Source organism: Syngnathus floridae, unplaced genomic scaffold (assembly GCF_059516105.1).
Source record: "Syngnathus floridae isolate MCC-2025c unplaced genomic scaffold, RoL_Sflo_1.0 HiC_scaffold_96, whole genome shotgun sequence".
Lineage (NCBI taxonomy): Eukaryota > Metazoa > Chordata > Actinopteri > Syngnathiformes > Syngnathidae > Syngnathus > Syngnathus floridae.
Genome location: NW_028284124.1, coordinates 33349 through 48490, shown reverse-complemented (window position 1 = coordinate 48490; position 15142 = coordinate 33349). Strand labels below are relative to the sequence as shown.

The window sequence follows — 15142 nt, the reverse complement described above, 5'->3', positions numbered from 1 at the left end:
CGGACGGACGGACGGACGGACGGACGGATGCATGCCTCTGCCTTTCAGGAGAGGGAGTGGCGCTCCCCCGTCTTGAAGTTTCTGCAAGTCCGTTTCCCAGACGGCCTCAGCCCTTTGCAGATCTACTGCGAGGCCGAGGGCGTGAGCGTACGTAAGGCGTCCCTCGCAACCCTAACCTTAACCCGAGGTCCCAGAACACCTTACATTGCTCCTTGCGCCTTTCCCCCGGACATCGTCATCAGTGATCTGATGAAGAAGCTGGACATCCTGGGCTATAACGCCGTAAGTGTATGTCGAACTCCTTATGTTCGCACTCCACGAGACTCGGCGGCTCAAATGTGACTTTTGGAAGGCTTTGCGCTGAAAGAAGCTTGTTGACGCTGTGCCTTTGGGCTCTTGCAGAATCTCACCAACGAGGAGCAGGTGGTCGTGATTCACGCCAGGACCCTTCTCACCCTAGCCGAGAAGGTAACGCGCACGTCCACGCACGCTCTCGCATTCTGCTTATGTGACAGCAGCCTTTCCTCAGTGGTTAGAATACATCAAAGTGACCAAGTCAGCACTTCAACAGAAGATGTTGGACATTGAAAGTGAGAAGGTAGACAGACACGCGACATCAGCCAAGGGGAACTCCGGCAATGTGCCCCAACAATTCTGACCTTGAGCTGTGCTAGGATATGTTCTGCAAGCAGAAGGGCTACCTGGATGAAGAGTTGGACTTCAGGAAGTGTTCCATGGACCAGGCTCATAAGGTAAGCCGCCCTCAAATCTCCCGCCGGACCACTGATGGACGAGGATTGCGGCCCAGAGGATCCTGGAGCTGGAGGCCATGTTGTACGAGGCGCTACCGCAGCGGGACTGCCCCGCCACGGACGGCGAAAAAGCCAGCCACGCTGGCGTGAATGACGTGCTGACGGCGGATCAGAGAGAAGAGCTTAGGAGCGCCGTGGACCAATGGAAGCGAGCCCTGATGTGCGAGTTGAGGGAGCGCGACGCTTGCATCCTCCAAGAGAGAATGGATCTGCTGCACAGCGCGCAACAGGTAAGGGCCCAAAGCCAGCCCGGCACTTACTTGCACGCTTACTGGCTTTTGAATGCCACTTTCCATTTGTCCGTCCTAGAGGAACAAAGAGCTGAAAGAATTCATCGAAGCTCAGAAGAGACAAATCAAACAATTGGAGGAGAAGTTTCTGTTTCTCTTTCTATTCTTCTCCTTGGCCTTCATTCTGTGGCCCTAACACCAGCTGGTGAGTGAGCTCCAGCGGCACCGCACTCGACACCTCCGATACACTGCCAGCCGGTCTCAGACGTTGGCAGACGCTCCGATGCCAACGTATACCCCCCGCCACGGTGACAGAGGCACCGCGTCACACCGGCGCTCATCCAATCAGAAGGCAGGAAAAGCAAATTCACATGCAGGGCACTTTTGAACCAGAAGAGAGCGCCACAAAAAACGGTTGTTGCCCCAAACGCGCACTAAAAAGGGTCAGAATAACAAGAGTCCCACTGGCCAGCCGGGGCCACCCGTCCAGCTGTTTCTTCAGGGGGGAAAAAAATTGGAGTCACCGGTGAGTACATTTTGCATTTAGCTCTGCTTTTCTGCTTCTGTCTTCAAGTGTGTGGCATCCTGCGATCAAAGATTCAGCCAACCCCAAAGCGGTTGACCTCAACGTCCCACCACCATGCCTACCAGAGCAGGTGACGTGATGCTTTGGACATCCTTCCGTCTCAGATGCCCAAAAGTACTCTTTGCCACATCTGCGGCAATACGGTGTCTTTTCAAAGGTGCAAATAAATCCAGCGTGGGCGGAACACGCACGTCTTCGGTTTTTCCCGCTTTGTTTGTGTGACAGCTGTTGTGAAAATTTTATACAAATAAAGTTGTATAGTACAGGTTTGGCCAAGCCGCAACTCCCGACCCGCATGCGGCTCTTTTATGTTCATATCAACATTTGTGTGTGTGTGTGTGTGTGTGTGGGGGGGGGGGGGTTGTGCGTGTTGGCTTCACTTGAGTTCAATTTGGTATTTTGGTCAAAAGCGCATGTGGTGAAATTCCACAAAGTAGGATGGGCAAACACATTTCTTTAAACTATGAGTGTCAATTGGGCTCTTGAAATGGCAGGGAAAAGATGCACAGCAAAACGAAAATACGTAGATGAACACAGGACGTTTTAATCAGAGTGGGAAAGTTTCTATTTTTTGTTGAACGTGATGGCAAACCATTCTGCCTGATATGTCAGACCTCAGCGCATTTCAAAGATTCAAATCTTCAGCGCCATGCACTTAAGCTCACTCCATGCTAACATTGATCAGGCGTCGAACCCGCAACATCATGCTTAAGAGGTGGCCATGCTAACCAGTGCGCCATTATGTCAACGCATAATAACTGTAAGTCTACTGATCAAAACAGCGGTTACTACATGACGTCGCTACGTCGTGGTCACGTGACGCAGACAAGACGTCAATGGACGTGGGCAGAGTTAACTTGTTTAAAAGGGAGTGGGCAGAAGAAATATTTAATTTATTTAAATCTATTTTGAGTGCACACCATTATGCCAATGCATAACAACTGTAAATCTACTAAACAAAACAGCGGTTGCTATATCGTCTGCCACGTCGTGGTCACGTGACGCGGACGTGACGTCGACGCCTACTTTACATCCCACCGATCACAGGACCCCTCGGCTGCATAACCGTGCCCCCTTCCCAACCAATCGGATTTGCTATACGCGAAAACGACGCCAATGGAAAGAGCTTCCGCCCAAATTTAAATCCGTGGGCGTGGCTCGCAGCAGGAAGTAGGAAAATGGCGGCGATGTTGACAAAGACACAGCGGATGGTAACATACGACTAACAAGAGAAATATTTTTATTTTCTGCTTGCAACTGGACCGTCCAGAGCGTACACGGTAAGTACAACTCATCGTTTTTAAAAAGAAGTACTTTTGTTGCCCTGAAAAGCGAGTGAGCGTGGCGTTTGTGGGGGACGTCGAATTTCGACGATTCTTTCTGGTCAACGGTTGTAAATGATTGTGTTGATTAAAAAAGAAAACTATGTAACTCTACTTTTAACTGCCGTTTCAGATAGATTTGGAATTGCATCACATCCAATTTTGCCTGGGAACAAACAGATTAAATAAATCTTAGTTTTGAATAAGCCACTCCTTTTCAAACAAGTAAACTCTGCCCATTTTGCGCAGTAGATGTTCTGTTAATATCTAGTATTTATACAAAGTCATAATTTAAATTGCTTTCAACCTTCATTCATCGGTTCAACCAACATTACTCGCTCTTATTACCAACTTGTATTGATTTAACTAAGCGTTTAATACTTCCTATCAGGTCTCAAATCGAGATTTGGCAAAATACAATTTCAGCAAATCCAATTTTGCCAGGGAACAAAAATAGATTAAATAAACTAAATAAGTCCTCTTCCCATTAAATAAATCAGAAAAGTCTGTCTTGTAACCAGTCCTCTTCAAACAAGTAAAGTCTGCCCATTTTGTGCCGTAGATTTTGTGTCTATGCCTAGTATTTAAACAAAATCATAATTTAAACGACTTCTTTCCTTCATTCACTTTGGAAATTTGGAATTGCAGCAAATCGAATTTTGCCAGGGAACAAAAATAGATCAATTAAACTAAATACGTTTTCTTCCCATTAAATGAATTAAAAAAGTCTGTCTTGTAACCAGTCCTTTTCAAACAAGTAAAGTCTGCCCATTTTGTGCCGTCGATTTTGTGTTTATGCCTAGTATTTATACAAAATCATAATTTAAAGGACTTCATTCCTTCATTCACTTTGGAAATTTGGAATTGCAGCACATCAAATTTTGCCTGGGAAGAAAAGTAGATTAAATAAATTTAATAAGTCTTACTACTTCCCATTAAATAAATTAAATACGTCTTACTTGTTTCCACTCCTTTTCAAAACAGTAGTTTAAAACGAGGGCCCTTCACTCAATCTTTAACCTCAACCCCGCACGTTGTGTTGTATCTGTGAATCTTGGTTGTGGCCAAATGATAGTTTTCTTTCATTCGTTTAGGTTCCAAGAAAACTTGATGTAACTCTACTTTTAACTGCCGTTTCAGATAAGCGGGTATTACGTCGCAGTCATGTGCCGCGGATATGACGTAATTGCCCGAACCTCCGCCAAAATTCAAATCTGTTGGCGCGATGGCCGTGAGCCGCTGAGCAGCGACGATTATCAACAGAAATATCTTTATTTTCTGCTTGCAACTGGACCGTCTAGAGCGTACACGGTAAGTAACACTCATTGTGTTTAAGGAGATTTACGTTTGTAATAGCAGAAGTGTAGCCGCGTTGCGTTGTACGTGTGAAAATTGGTCGAGGCGAAATGTTAATGTTTAATTTCATTCCTTTAGGTTCCACGGTGTTTGTTGGCTGCAAGTTTTCCACTGCAAGAAGAGGCTCGTATCATTGACCAGGAGCGAGCTACAATGGTGAGTAGCCATAACATTTATGTTAAACACTTCCTATTTCATGTCTAACAGTACTTGATTTAACAAATAACCATAAATAAATACAGTGTGGGCACTGAAGTTAACATATGTGATTATACTGCCTAATCTGTCACAGAGTAGATTGTTGCAAAGTAATATAAGATCCAAAGTTGTAATTCAGAATAGTTTTCAAAAGAAGGCCATTAGAATTATATACAAGTACGATTACCCTTAACATAACAACAAGCTATTAATTAAATCACAAATTCTTCAATTCAAAGATTTGGTAGATTATCAGACAAATAATGTCTAACAGTAATTGATTTAACACATCACGATAAGTAGATTGAGTGTGGGCACTCTCAAGTTAACATATATGATTATACTGCCTAAACTGTTACAGAGTATGTTGTTGCCAAGTAATGTAGAATAGATCCAAAGTAGTAATCCAGAATAGTTTTGAAGAGGCCATTAGAATAATAAACAAATCTGATTACCTTGAACATAATAACAAGCTAAGTGTTTAATATGTCCTATGAAGTCAAAATTGGGCACCATCATGTGGTGAAATTTGGAATTGCATCACATCCAATTTTGCCTGGGAACAAACAGATTAAATAAATCTTAGTTTTGAATAAGCCACTCCTTCTCAAACAAGTAAACTCTGCCCATTTCGCGCAGTAGATGTTCTGTTGATATCTAGTATTTATACAAAGTCATAATTTAAATTGCTTTCAACCTTCATTCATCGGTTCAACCAACATTACTCGCTCTTATTACCAACTTGTATTGATTTAACTAAGCGTTTAATACTTCCTATCAGGTCTCAAGTCAAGATTTGGCAAAATACAATTTCAGCAAATCCAATTTTGCCAGGGAACAAAAATAGATTAAATAAACTAAATAAGTCCTCTTCCCATTAAATAAATCAGAAAAGTCTGTCTTGTAACCAGTCCTCTTCAAACAAGTAAAGTCTGCCCATTTTGTGCCGTAGATTTTGTGTCTATGCCTAGTATTTAAACAAAATCATAATTTAAACGACTTCTTTCCTTCATTCACTTTGGAAATTTGGAATTGCAGCAAATCGAATTTTGCCAGGGAACAAAAATAGATCAATTAAACTAAATAAGTTTTCTTCCCATTAAATGAATTAAAAAAGTCTGTCTTGTAACCAGTCCTTTTCAAACAAGTAAAGTCTGCCCATTTTGTGCCGTCGATTTTGTGTTTATGCCTAGTATTTATACAAAATCATAATTTAAAGGACTTCATTCCTTCATTCACTTTGGAAATTTGGAATTGCAGCACATCAAATTTTGCCTGGGAAGAAAAGTAGATTAAATAAATTTAATAAGTCTTACTACTTCCCATTAAATAAATTAAATACGTCTTACTTGTTTCCACTCCTTTTCAAAACAGTAGTTTAAAACGAGGTCCCTTCACTCAACCTTTAACCCTATTTATTCACCTTCTAGGCTAAGTGTTAAAGGCTAAGTGTTAGAGGCTAAAAGCCAGAGGCTAGGCGCCAGAGGCGAGTTTTTGTGGGCTGAAGTTTTAGTGGGGTTAGTGTGAATACAATCCAAAAGAATACAACAGAATACAATACAATAGAATATAATACATAGATTAAATTCAATAGCTCTTACTACTTCCCATTAAATAAATTAAATACGTCTTACTTGTTCCCAATCCTTTTCAAAAAAGTAGTTTAAAACGAGGGCCCTTCACTCAACCTTTAACCTCAACCCCGCACGTCACATTGTGTTGTATCTGTGAATGTCTGTTGTGGCCAAATGATAGTTTTCTTTCATTCGTTTAGGTTCCACGGTGTTTGTTGGCTATGTTTTCCACTGTCAGAAGGATGAAAATACAAAGTACAACGCTTGGACGTGGGCGAAGACGTCACCGGTGAGTCCTTCCTTCCTATTTATTTACCTTCTAGGTGCTAAAGGCTAAGTGTTAGAGGCTAAGTGTTAGAGGCTAAGTGTTAAAGGCAACACAATACGAACAACACAACACAATACGAACAACTCAACACAATATGAACAACACAATATGAAACACACAACACAATACGAACAACACAACACAATACGAACAACACAACACAATACGAACAACACAACACATTACGAACAACACAACACAATACGAAAAACACAACGATACTGCACTGAACAACACGATACCGCACTGAACAACACGATACCGCACTAAACAACACGATACCGCACTGAACAACACCATGCCGCACTGAACACCATGCCACACTGAACAACACCATGCCGCACTGAACAACATTATGCCGCACTGAACAACACCATGCCGCACTGAACAACACCATCCCGCACTGAACAACACCATGCCGCACTGAACAACACCATTCCGCACTGAACAACACCATGCCGCACTGAACAACATTATGCCGCACTGAACAACACCATGCCGCACTGAACAACACCATGCCGCACTGAACAACATTATGCCGCACTGAACAACACCATGCCGCACTGAACAACACCATCCCGCACTGAACAACACCATGCCGCATTGAACAACACCATGCCGCACTGAACAACACCATCCTGCACTGAACAACACCATGCCGCATTGAACAACACCATGCCGCACTGAACAACACCATCCTGCACTGAACAACACCATGCCGCACTGAACAACACCATGCCGCACTGAACAACACCATGCCGCACTGAACAACATTATGCCGCACTGAACAACACCATGCCGCACTGAACAACACCATCCCGCACTGAACAACACCATGCCGCACTGAACAACATTATGCCGCACTGAACAACACCATGCCGCACTGAACAACACCATCCCGCACTGAACAACACCATGCCGCACTGAACAACACCATTCCGCACTGAACAACACCATGCCGCACTGAACAACATTATGCCGCACTGAACAACACCATGCCGCACTGAACAACACCATGCCGCACTGAACAACATTATGCCGCACTGAACAACACCATGCCGCACTGAACAACACCATCCCGCACTGAACAACACCATGCCGCATTGAACAACACCATGCCGCACTGAACAACACCATCCTGCACTGAACAACACCATGCCGCATTGAACAACACCATGCCGCACTGAACAACACCATCCTGCACTGAACAACACCATGCCGCACTGAACAACACCATGCCGCACTGAACAACACCATGCCGCACTGAACAACACCATTCCGCACTGAACAACACCATGCCGCACTGAACAACACCATCCTGCACTGAACAACACCATCCCGCACTGAACAACACCATGCCGCATTGAACAACACCATGCCGCACTGAACAACACCATCCTGCACTGAACAACACCATGCCGCACTGAACAACATCATGCCGCACTGAACAACACCATGCCGCACTGAACAACACCATGCCGCACTGAACAACATTATGCCGCACTGAACAACATTATGTCGCACTGAACAACACCATGCCGCACTGAACAACACCATGCTGCACTGAACAACATTATGCCGCACTGAACAACACCATGCCGCACTGAACAACACCATCCCGCACTGAACAACACCATGCCGCATTGAACAACACCATGCCGCACTGAACAACACCATGCTGCACTGAACAACATTATGCTGCACTGAACAACACGATCCTGCATTGAACAACACCATGCCGCACTAAACAACACCATCCTGCACTGAACAACACCATGCCGCACTGAACAACACCATGCCGCACTGAACAACACCATGCCACAATGAACAACACCATCCAGCACTGAACAACACCATGCCGCATTGAACAACACCATGCCGCACTGAACAACACCATCCTGCACTGAACAACACCACCCCGCACTGAACAACACGATCCCGCATTGAACAACACCATGCCGCATTGAACAACACCATGCCGCATTGAACAACACCATGCCGCACTGAACAACACCATGCCGCAATGAACAACACCATCCCGCACTGAACAACACCATGCCGCACGGAACAACACCATGCCGCACTGAACAACACCATCCCGCACTGAACAACACCATCCCGCACTGAACAACACCATGCCGCATTGAACAACACCATGCCGCACTGAACAACCCCATCCTGCACTGAACAACACCTACCCGCACTGAACAACACCATGCCGCACTGAACAACATTATGCCGCACTGAACAACACCATGCCGCACTGAACAACACCATGCCGCACTGAACAACACCATGCCGCACTGAACAACACCATGCCGCAATGAACAACACCATCCCGCACTGAACAACACCATGCCGCATTGAACAACACCATGCCGCACTGAACAACACCATCCTGCACTGAACAACACCACCCCGCACTGTACAACACCATCCCGCATTGAACAACACCATCCCGCACTGAACACCATGCCGCACTGAACAACACCATGCCGCACTGAACAACACCATGCCGCACTGAACAACACCATGCCGCACTGAACAACACCATGCCACAATGAACAACACCATCCAGCACTGAACAACACCATGCCGCATTGAACAACACCATGCCGCACTGAACAACACCATCCTGCACTGAACAACACCACCCCGCACTGAACAACACGATCCCGCATTGAACAACACCATGCCGCATTGAACAACACCATGCCGCACTGAACAACACCATGCCGCACTGAACAACACCATGCTGCACTGAACAACACTATGCTGCACTGAACAACACCATGCCGCACTGAACAACACCATCCTGCACTGAACAACACCTACCCGCACTGAACAACACCATGCCGCACTGAACAACATTATGCCGCACTGAACAACACCATGCCGCACTGAACAACACCATGCCGCACTGAACAACACCATGCCGCACTGAACAACACCATGCCGCAATGAACAACACCATCCCGCACTGAACAACACCATGCCGCATTGAACAACACCATGCCGCACTGAACAACACCATCCTGCACTGAACAACACCACCCCGCACTGTACAACACGATCCCGCATTGAACAACACCATCCCGCACTGAACAACACCATGCCGCACTGAACAACACCATTCCGCACTGAACAACACCATGCCGCACTGAACAACACCATGCCGCACTGAACAACACCATGCCGCACTGAACAACACCATGCCGCACTGAACAACATTGTGCCGCACTGAACAACACCATGCCGCACTGAACAACACCATCCCGCACTGAACAACACCATGCCGCATTGAACAACACCATGCCGCACTGAGCAACACCATCCTGCACTGAACAACACCATCCCGCACTGAACAACACCATGCCGCACTGAACAACATTATGGCGCACTGAACAACATTATGCCGCACTGAACAACACCATGCCGCACTGAACAACACCATGCCGCACTGAACAACACCATGCCGCACTGAACAACATTATGCCGCACTGAACAACATTATGCCGCACTGAACAACACCATGCCGCACTGAACAACACCATGCCGCACTGAACAACACCATGCCGCACTGAACAACACGACGTCGCACTGAACAACACGACGCCGCACAGAACAACACGACGCCGCACAGAATAACACAACACCGCACAGAACAACACAATACCGCACAAACAGTTTTAGATAATATTACGTCGCAGTCATGTGACGCGGACATGACGTCAATAGGCGGAACTCACGGCAAAATTATACTCCGTGGGCGTGGCTTGCAACAGGAAGTAGGAAAGCGGCAATTCTGGCAAACAAGACACAGCGGTTAGTAACACGATGACTAACAAGGCAAATATTTTTGTTTTCAGCTTGCAACTTGACCGTCTAGAGCGTACAAGGTAATTACAACTGTTTTTTTTGAGCCCTGAAAAGCGAGGGAGTTTGGAGTTTGGGAGGAACGTCGAACTCGGCGTCTGCTTCCAGCCACAGACGCCAAATTTCGACGATTATTTCGACTGGTCAACGGTTGTAAATTATTGCGTTGACTAAAAACTTTATTTAACTCTACTCTTAACTTTGCCGTTTCAGATATGCGGGTATTACACCGCGGAAATGACGTCAATAGGCTGAACTCTCGCCAAAATTCAAATCTGTGGGCGCAATGGCCTTGAGCGAGACACCGGATACAAACACGACGATTATCAACAGAAATATCTTTATTTTCTGCTTGCAAGTGGACCGTCTAGAGCGTACACAGTAAGTACAACTCATTGTGTTTAAAAAGATTTACGTTTGTGTAGTTTGCGTTGCGTTGTATCTGTGAATGTTGGTTGAGGCTAAATGTTAATGTTTAATTTCATTCCTTTAGGTTCCACGGTGTTTGTTGGCTGTATGTTTTCCACTGCAAGAAGAGGCTCGTATCATTGACCAGCAGGAGCTACAATGGTGAGTACCCCTTTCGTCTTCCATTTATGTTAAACACTTCCTATTTCATGTCTAACAGTACTCGATTTAACAAATAACCATAAATAAATACAGTGTGGGCAGTCAAGTTAACATATGTGATTATCCTGCCTAATATGTTTATCACAAATATGTCACTAATCACTAATATGTTTATTTGTTTATCACAACACCTTTGGACCTTCAGCAATCGATTATTTCCCTTCATCTACAGAGAGACAGAACGATGGTGTCTTAAACATCTCATTCATTTCACCAAATAACTTCACGCAGGTGGATAACGGCCGTCTCGGTCACGCTATGTTGCGTGATGCAGTTTTGAAGAACCAAATGCATTTATTCAATGAATAAGTCAAGCTAGTTCTATGTTTATGATGTTGTAAGTTACGGTATCGATTGAAGTTGAGTTCGAAGCCAGTGGAAAACAGCGCTGCGTTTGTGCTCTCCAGGTACAAATGTTGTGATCTCTGACTGACGACCGGGCGAGACTCGAGTAAGAGATGTCCAAACGAGCTCCGGCAGGGCGGGCCAAGGCGGAGCGAACGGACGCCCTTCAGGCCGCCAATGACGAGCTGAGAACCAAACTGATGGACGTCCAGTTAGAACTTCAGCAGGAGAAGAACAAGGTGAAAACCTCAACAGACAGACACTGCCTGCCTCCCTGCCTGCCTCCCTGCCTGCCTCCCTCCCTCCCTCCCAGATTTCCCGATGTAGATTAGACATGCGTGTGCCATGACTGTGTCAGCCTACATCAACAAATGCACCGAGGACGTCAGCACCACTAAGAATATCATCACCCGGGGCAACCAACGACCCTGGATGACTGAGGAGGTACGTCAAACGCTACGAGCGCGGAACTCTGCCTTCAAGTCTGGCGACAAGGAGACACTGAGGACAGCGAGAGCCAACTTGAACCGTGCCATCAGGAAGGATAGCGAAGCGAGACCACAGTCGAAAATTTCAGGATCGTTTCCACGACGTCAAAAACATCAGGAGTATGTGGCAAGGCATACGGGCGATTACAGACTACAACTCACCCTCCCCCCCCCCCCCCCCCCCCCCACGGTGGGTGTAGTTGATGCTGACTTTCTAAATGGTCTAAATAACTTCTTTGGGAGGTTCGAGGCACTAAACGGCACTCCAGCAGTTAAAACTGTCCCCCATCAGAAAGAGGAGGTACTCTGCCTTGACTCCGCCGATGTGTTGAAGACCCTGAGGAGAGTCAACCCCTGTAAGGCCCCTGGCCCCGACAACATTCCTGGGCGTGTGTTCAGGGAATGTGCAAGTCATCTGGCTGGGGTCATCACAGACATTTTTAACACCTCGCTGGGCCAAGCCACAGTGCCGGCGTGCTTTAAGACTGCCTCCATCATTCCGGTGCCGAAGAAACCTCAAATCACCTCATTTAATGATTACCGGCCTGTTGCACTGACTCCGGTTATGATGAAGTGCTTCGAAAGGCTGCTTAAAGGTCACATCGTTTCCAGACTCCCCCTATTATTTGACCCGTTCCAGTTTGCCGACCGGCAAAACCGCTCCACTCAGGACGCCATCTCCTCCGTTCTTCACCTGAGCCTGGCTCACCTGGAGGAGAAGAACACCCATGTGCGGATGCTGTTCCTGGACTTCAGCTCAGCGTTTAACACCATCATCCCACAGCATCTGGTAGGAAAATTGGAACACCTGGGCTTCAACACCCCCCTTCGCAACTGGCTGCTAGACTTCCTCACCAACAGACCTCAGTCAGTCCGGGTCGGACAGAACACCTCTGATGTCATCACCCTCAGCACAGGCTCCCCTCAGGGCTGCGTCCTGAGCCCCCTGCTGTTCACCCTGATGACACACGACTGCGTCCTCAGGTTCACCACCAATCACATCGTGAAGTCAGCAGACGACACAACGGTGGTGGGGCTCATCAGAGACAACAACGACCTGGACTACAGAGAGGAGGTGGAGCAGCTGGTGGGCTGGTGCAGAGAAAACAGCCTGATCCTGAATGAGGAGAAGATGAAGGAGATCGTCGTCGACTTCAGGAAAAAACAGCCTCACCACGCTCCACTGATCATCAACAGCTCAGCTGTGGAGGTGGTCAGCACCACCAAATTCCTGGGGGTCCACATCACAGAAGACCTCACCTGGACTATGAACACTACGGCACTGGTCAAGAGGGCACAGAAGCGCTTGTACTTCCTGCGGAGGATGAGGAGAGCCCACCTGCCCCCACCCATCATGAGGACGTTCTACAGGAGCACCATAGAGAGCATTCTGACAAGCTGTCTCTCTGTATGGTGTGGAGGCTGCACCGCCTCCGATTGGAAGAACGTGAGGAGAGTGGTGAGGACAGCAGAGAGGATCATAGGGGCTCCTCTTCCCTCCATTCAGGACATTTCATCTCAGCGCTGCATGTCCCGTGCCCGTAACATCATCAATGACCCATCACACCCCCACCATGGACTGTTCTCCCTGCTGCCCTCTGGGAAGAGGTTTGCAGCATCCGCTGCAGGTCCACCAGGTTCTGCAACAGCTTTTTCCCTGCTGTCATCAGACTGTTGAACACTAGAACTGTTGAGCTCTAAACTGAACTCTGCATCACACATTCACAGAACTGTACTTTATGACACTACGGACCTCTATCTTGCACTATCTCGCACTACCAACTTTACTGAACTTGTATAAACCCTTTAAATAGAAGTTTAATACATGGTTTAGCATTCCTCTGCACACTCTTGAATACTGTTTTGCCTACTTGCACTATTGCATAATTATCACTGCTGCACTTTATACTTATTTTTAATATATATATATATATATATATATATATAGTATATGTATATATATATATTTTCATAGGATATGTTACTTCTATTCAACTGCAATATCACTACTTTGTTGTAAGACGTATGCAATGGAATTTCGTTTTGTATGCACCATGTGCAGACAAGATGACAATAAAGTTTGTCTAAGTCTAAGTCTAAGTCATGTCAGGTCAGCTGTCTGGAGAGAGAGAGAAGTCAGGACCTGCGGGCGGAGCACCACCGTGCCACCGCCGCCATGACGGAACTCAAAAGCAAACTCCATGAGGAGAAGCAGAAAGAGTTAGCCATTACCAGGGAGACATTACTGCGGCAGCATGAAATGGAGCTGATGAGAGTGATCAAAATCAAAGATGGAGAGATCCAGCGACTGAATGCCTTGGTCCTCAGCCTGAGGGACGGCTCCATGGACAAGGTGATCCGCTCTATCCGTGTCTGACTATCCGCACGCCACGTCGGGCTTCGATGCGGCCGCTACCGTATTGTGTAGCTTGTCCCCAGTAAGCGTCGCGGCGCTCCGTTGCGGTCTCAACGGCCCGGTGTGGCGCAATGTCTGCTCAGGTGAGGAGGGGGGGCGCTTTGCTGGCGGAGGTGGAGGAGACGCGGCGGTGTCGGGAGACCGAGCGGTGTCGCCTCCACCAGGAGCGCGGAAGAAGCCCTGGCAGCGGCCCAGCAGGCCTGGCAGTCCCGAGCGGCCGAGCTCCGATCGGCTCATCACCAGCATCGGGAGGAGCTGAGCCGAACCAAGAGAGACTGCGAGAGGGAGATCCGCCGACTGGTAGGACTGATCAGATGCGCGGTGCGTGGCTATGTTCCCAATTTCGTTGTATACCTGCAGTGCAATGACACCTAAGGCATTCTATTCTATTCTATTTCACAAGAAGAAAATGTCCGGTTGCTCGCTTCGCTTTTGTCACAGCAAAGGTGTTCTAGTCGATTCAAGAAAAAAATTGGCCGGTTGCTCTCTTTGTTTTTGTCACAATTCTGGCAAATGAGTTTGCCCGCCTGCCTGAGCGCTCCCCGTTTGTACATCCAGACGGATGAGATCAAGCTGAAAGACAGAGCGGTTAGTGTTTTGGATGAAGCCCTGGGGCCGGCCACGTCCACCGCCTTCAGCTGCAGACTCAGGCTGCCGAGCAGCAGATCGCTGCCCTGAGGGATTCCCAAAGGGCGGGCCTAAACTACCCTGGAAGTGGGGTCAACGCCGCTACTAGCAATCCTCTTCATTGCGTAAGCCACCTCATCACACACTTGCAGTACGCATGACTTAGTTCGTTGCTGGAGGAAGGTAGCACAAAAACAGTTTTGAACTTTGAACGAGTGCTTGTGTGTGTGTGTTGCGGGGCGTTTTCAGTCTCAGGAGGATCGGGACACGCGACGGTTTCATCTGAAAATCGCTGAGCTCAGCGCAGTCATCAGGAAACTGGAGGATCGAAACGCCCTGCTTTCTGAAGAGCGC

At 47.1% G+C, this 15142-nt stretch overlaps 2 long non-coding RNA genes across 2 annotated transcripts; both read left to right on the top strand.

The window, feature by feature from the left end:
- The first annotated feature begins 6285 nt into the window (after window positions 1-6285).
- Window positions 6286-12400, top strand: LOC148377733 (uncharacterized). The gene is made up of 5 exons (XR_015856478.1): window positions 6286-6367; window positions 10276-10305; window positions 10496-10663; window positions 10776-10852; window positions 11320-12400. It is a non-coding gene; the product is annotated as an uncharacterized LOC148377733 (long non-coding RNA).
- A 2001-nt stretch (window positions 12401-14401) lies between these two features.
- On the top strand, window positions 14402-15121 carry LOC148377732 (uncharacterized). Its single transcript, XR_015856477.1, has 3 exons — window positions 14402-14461; window positions 14720-14913; window positions 15038-15121. It is a non-coding gene; the product is annotated as an uncharacterized LOC148377732 (long non-coding RNA).
- Window positions 15122-15142: the final 21 nt, after the last annotated feature.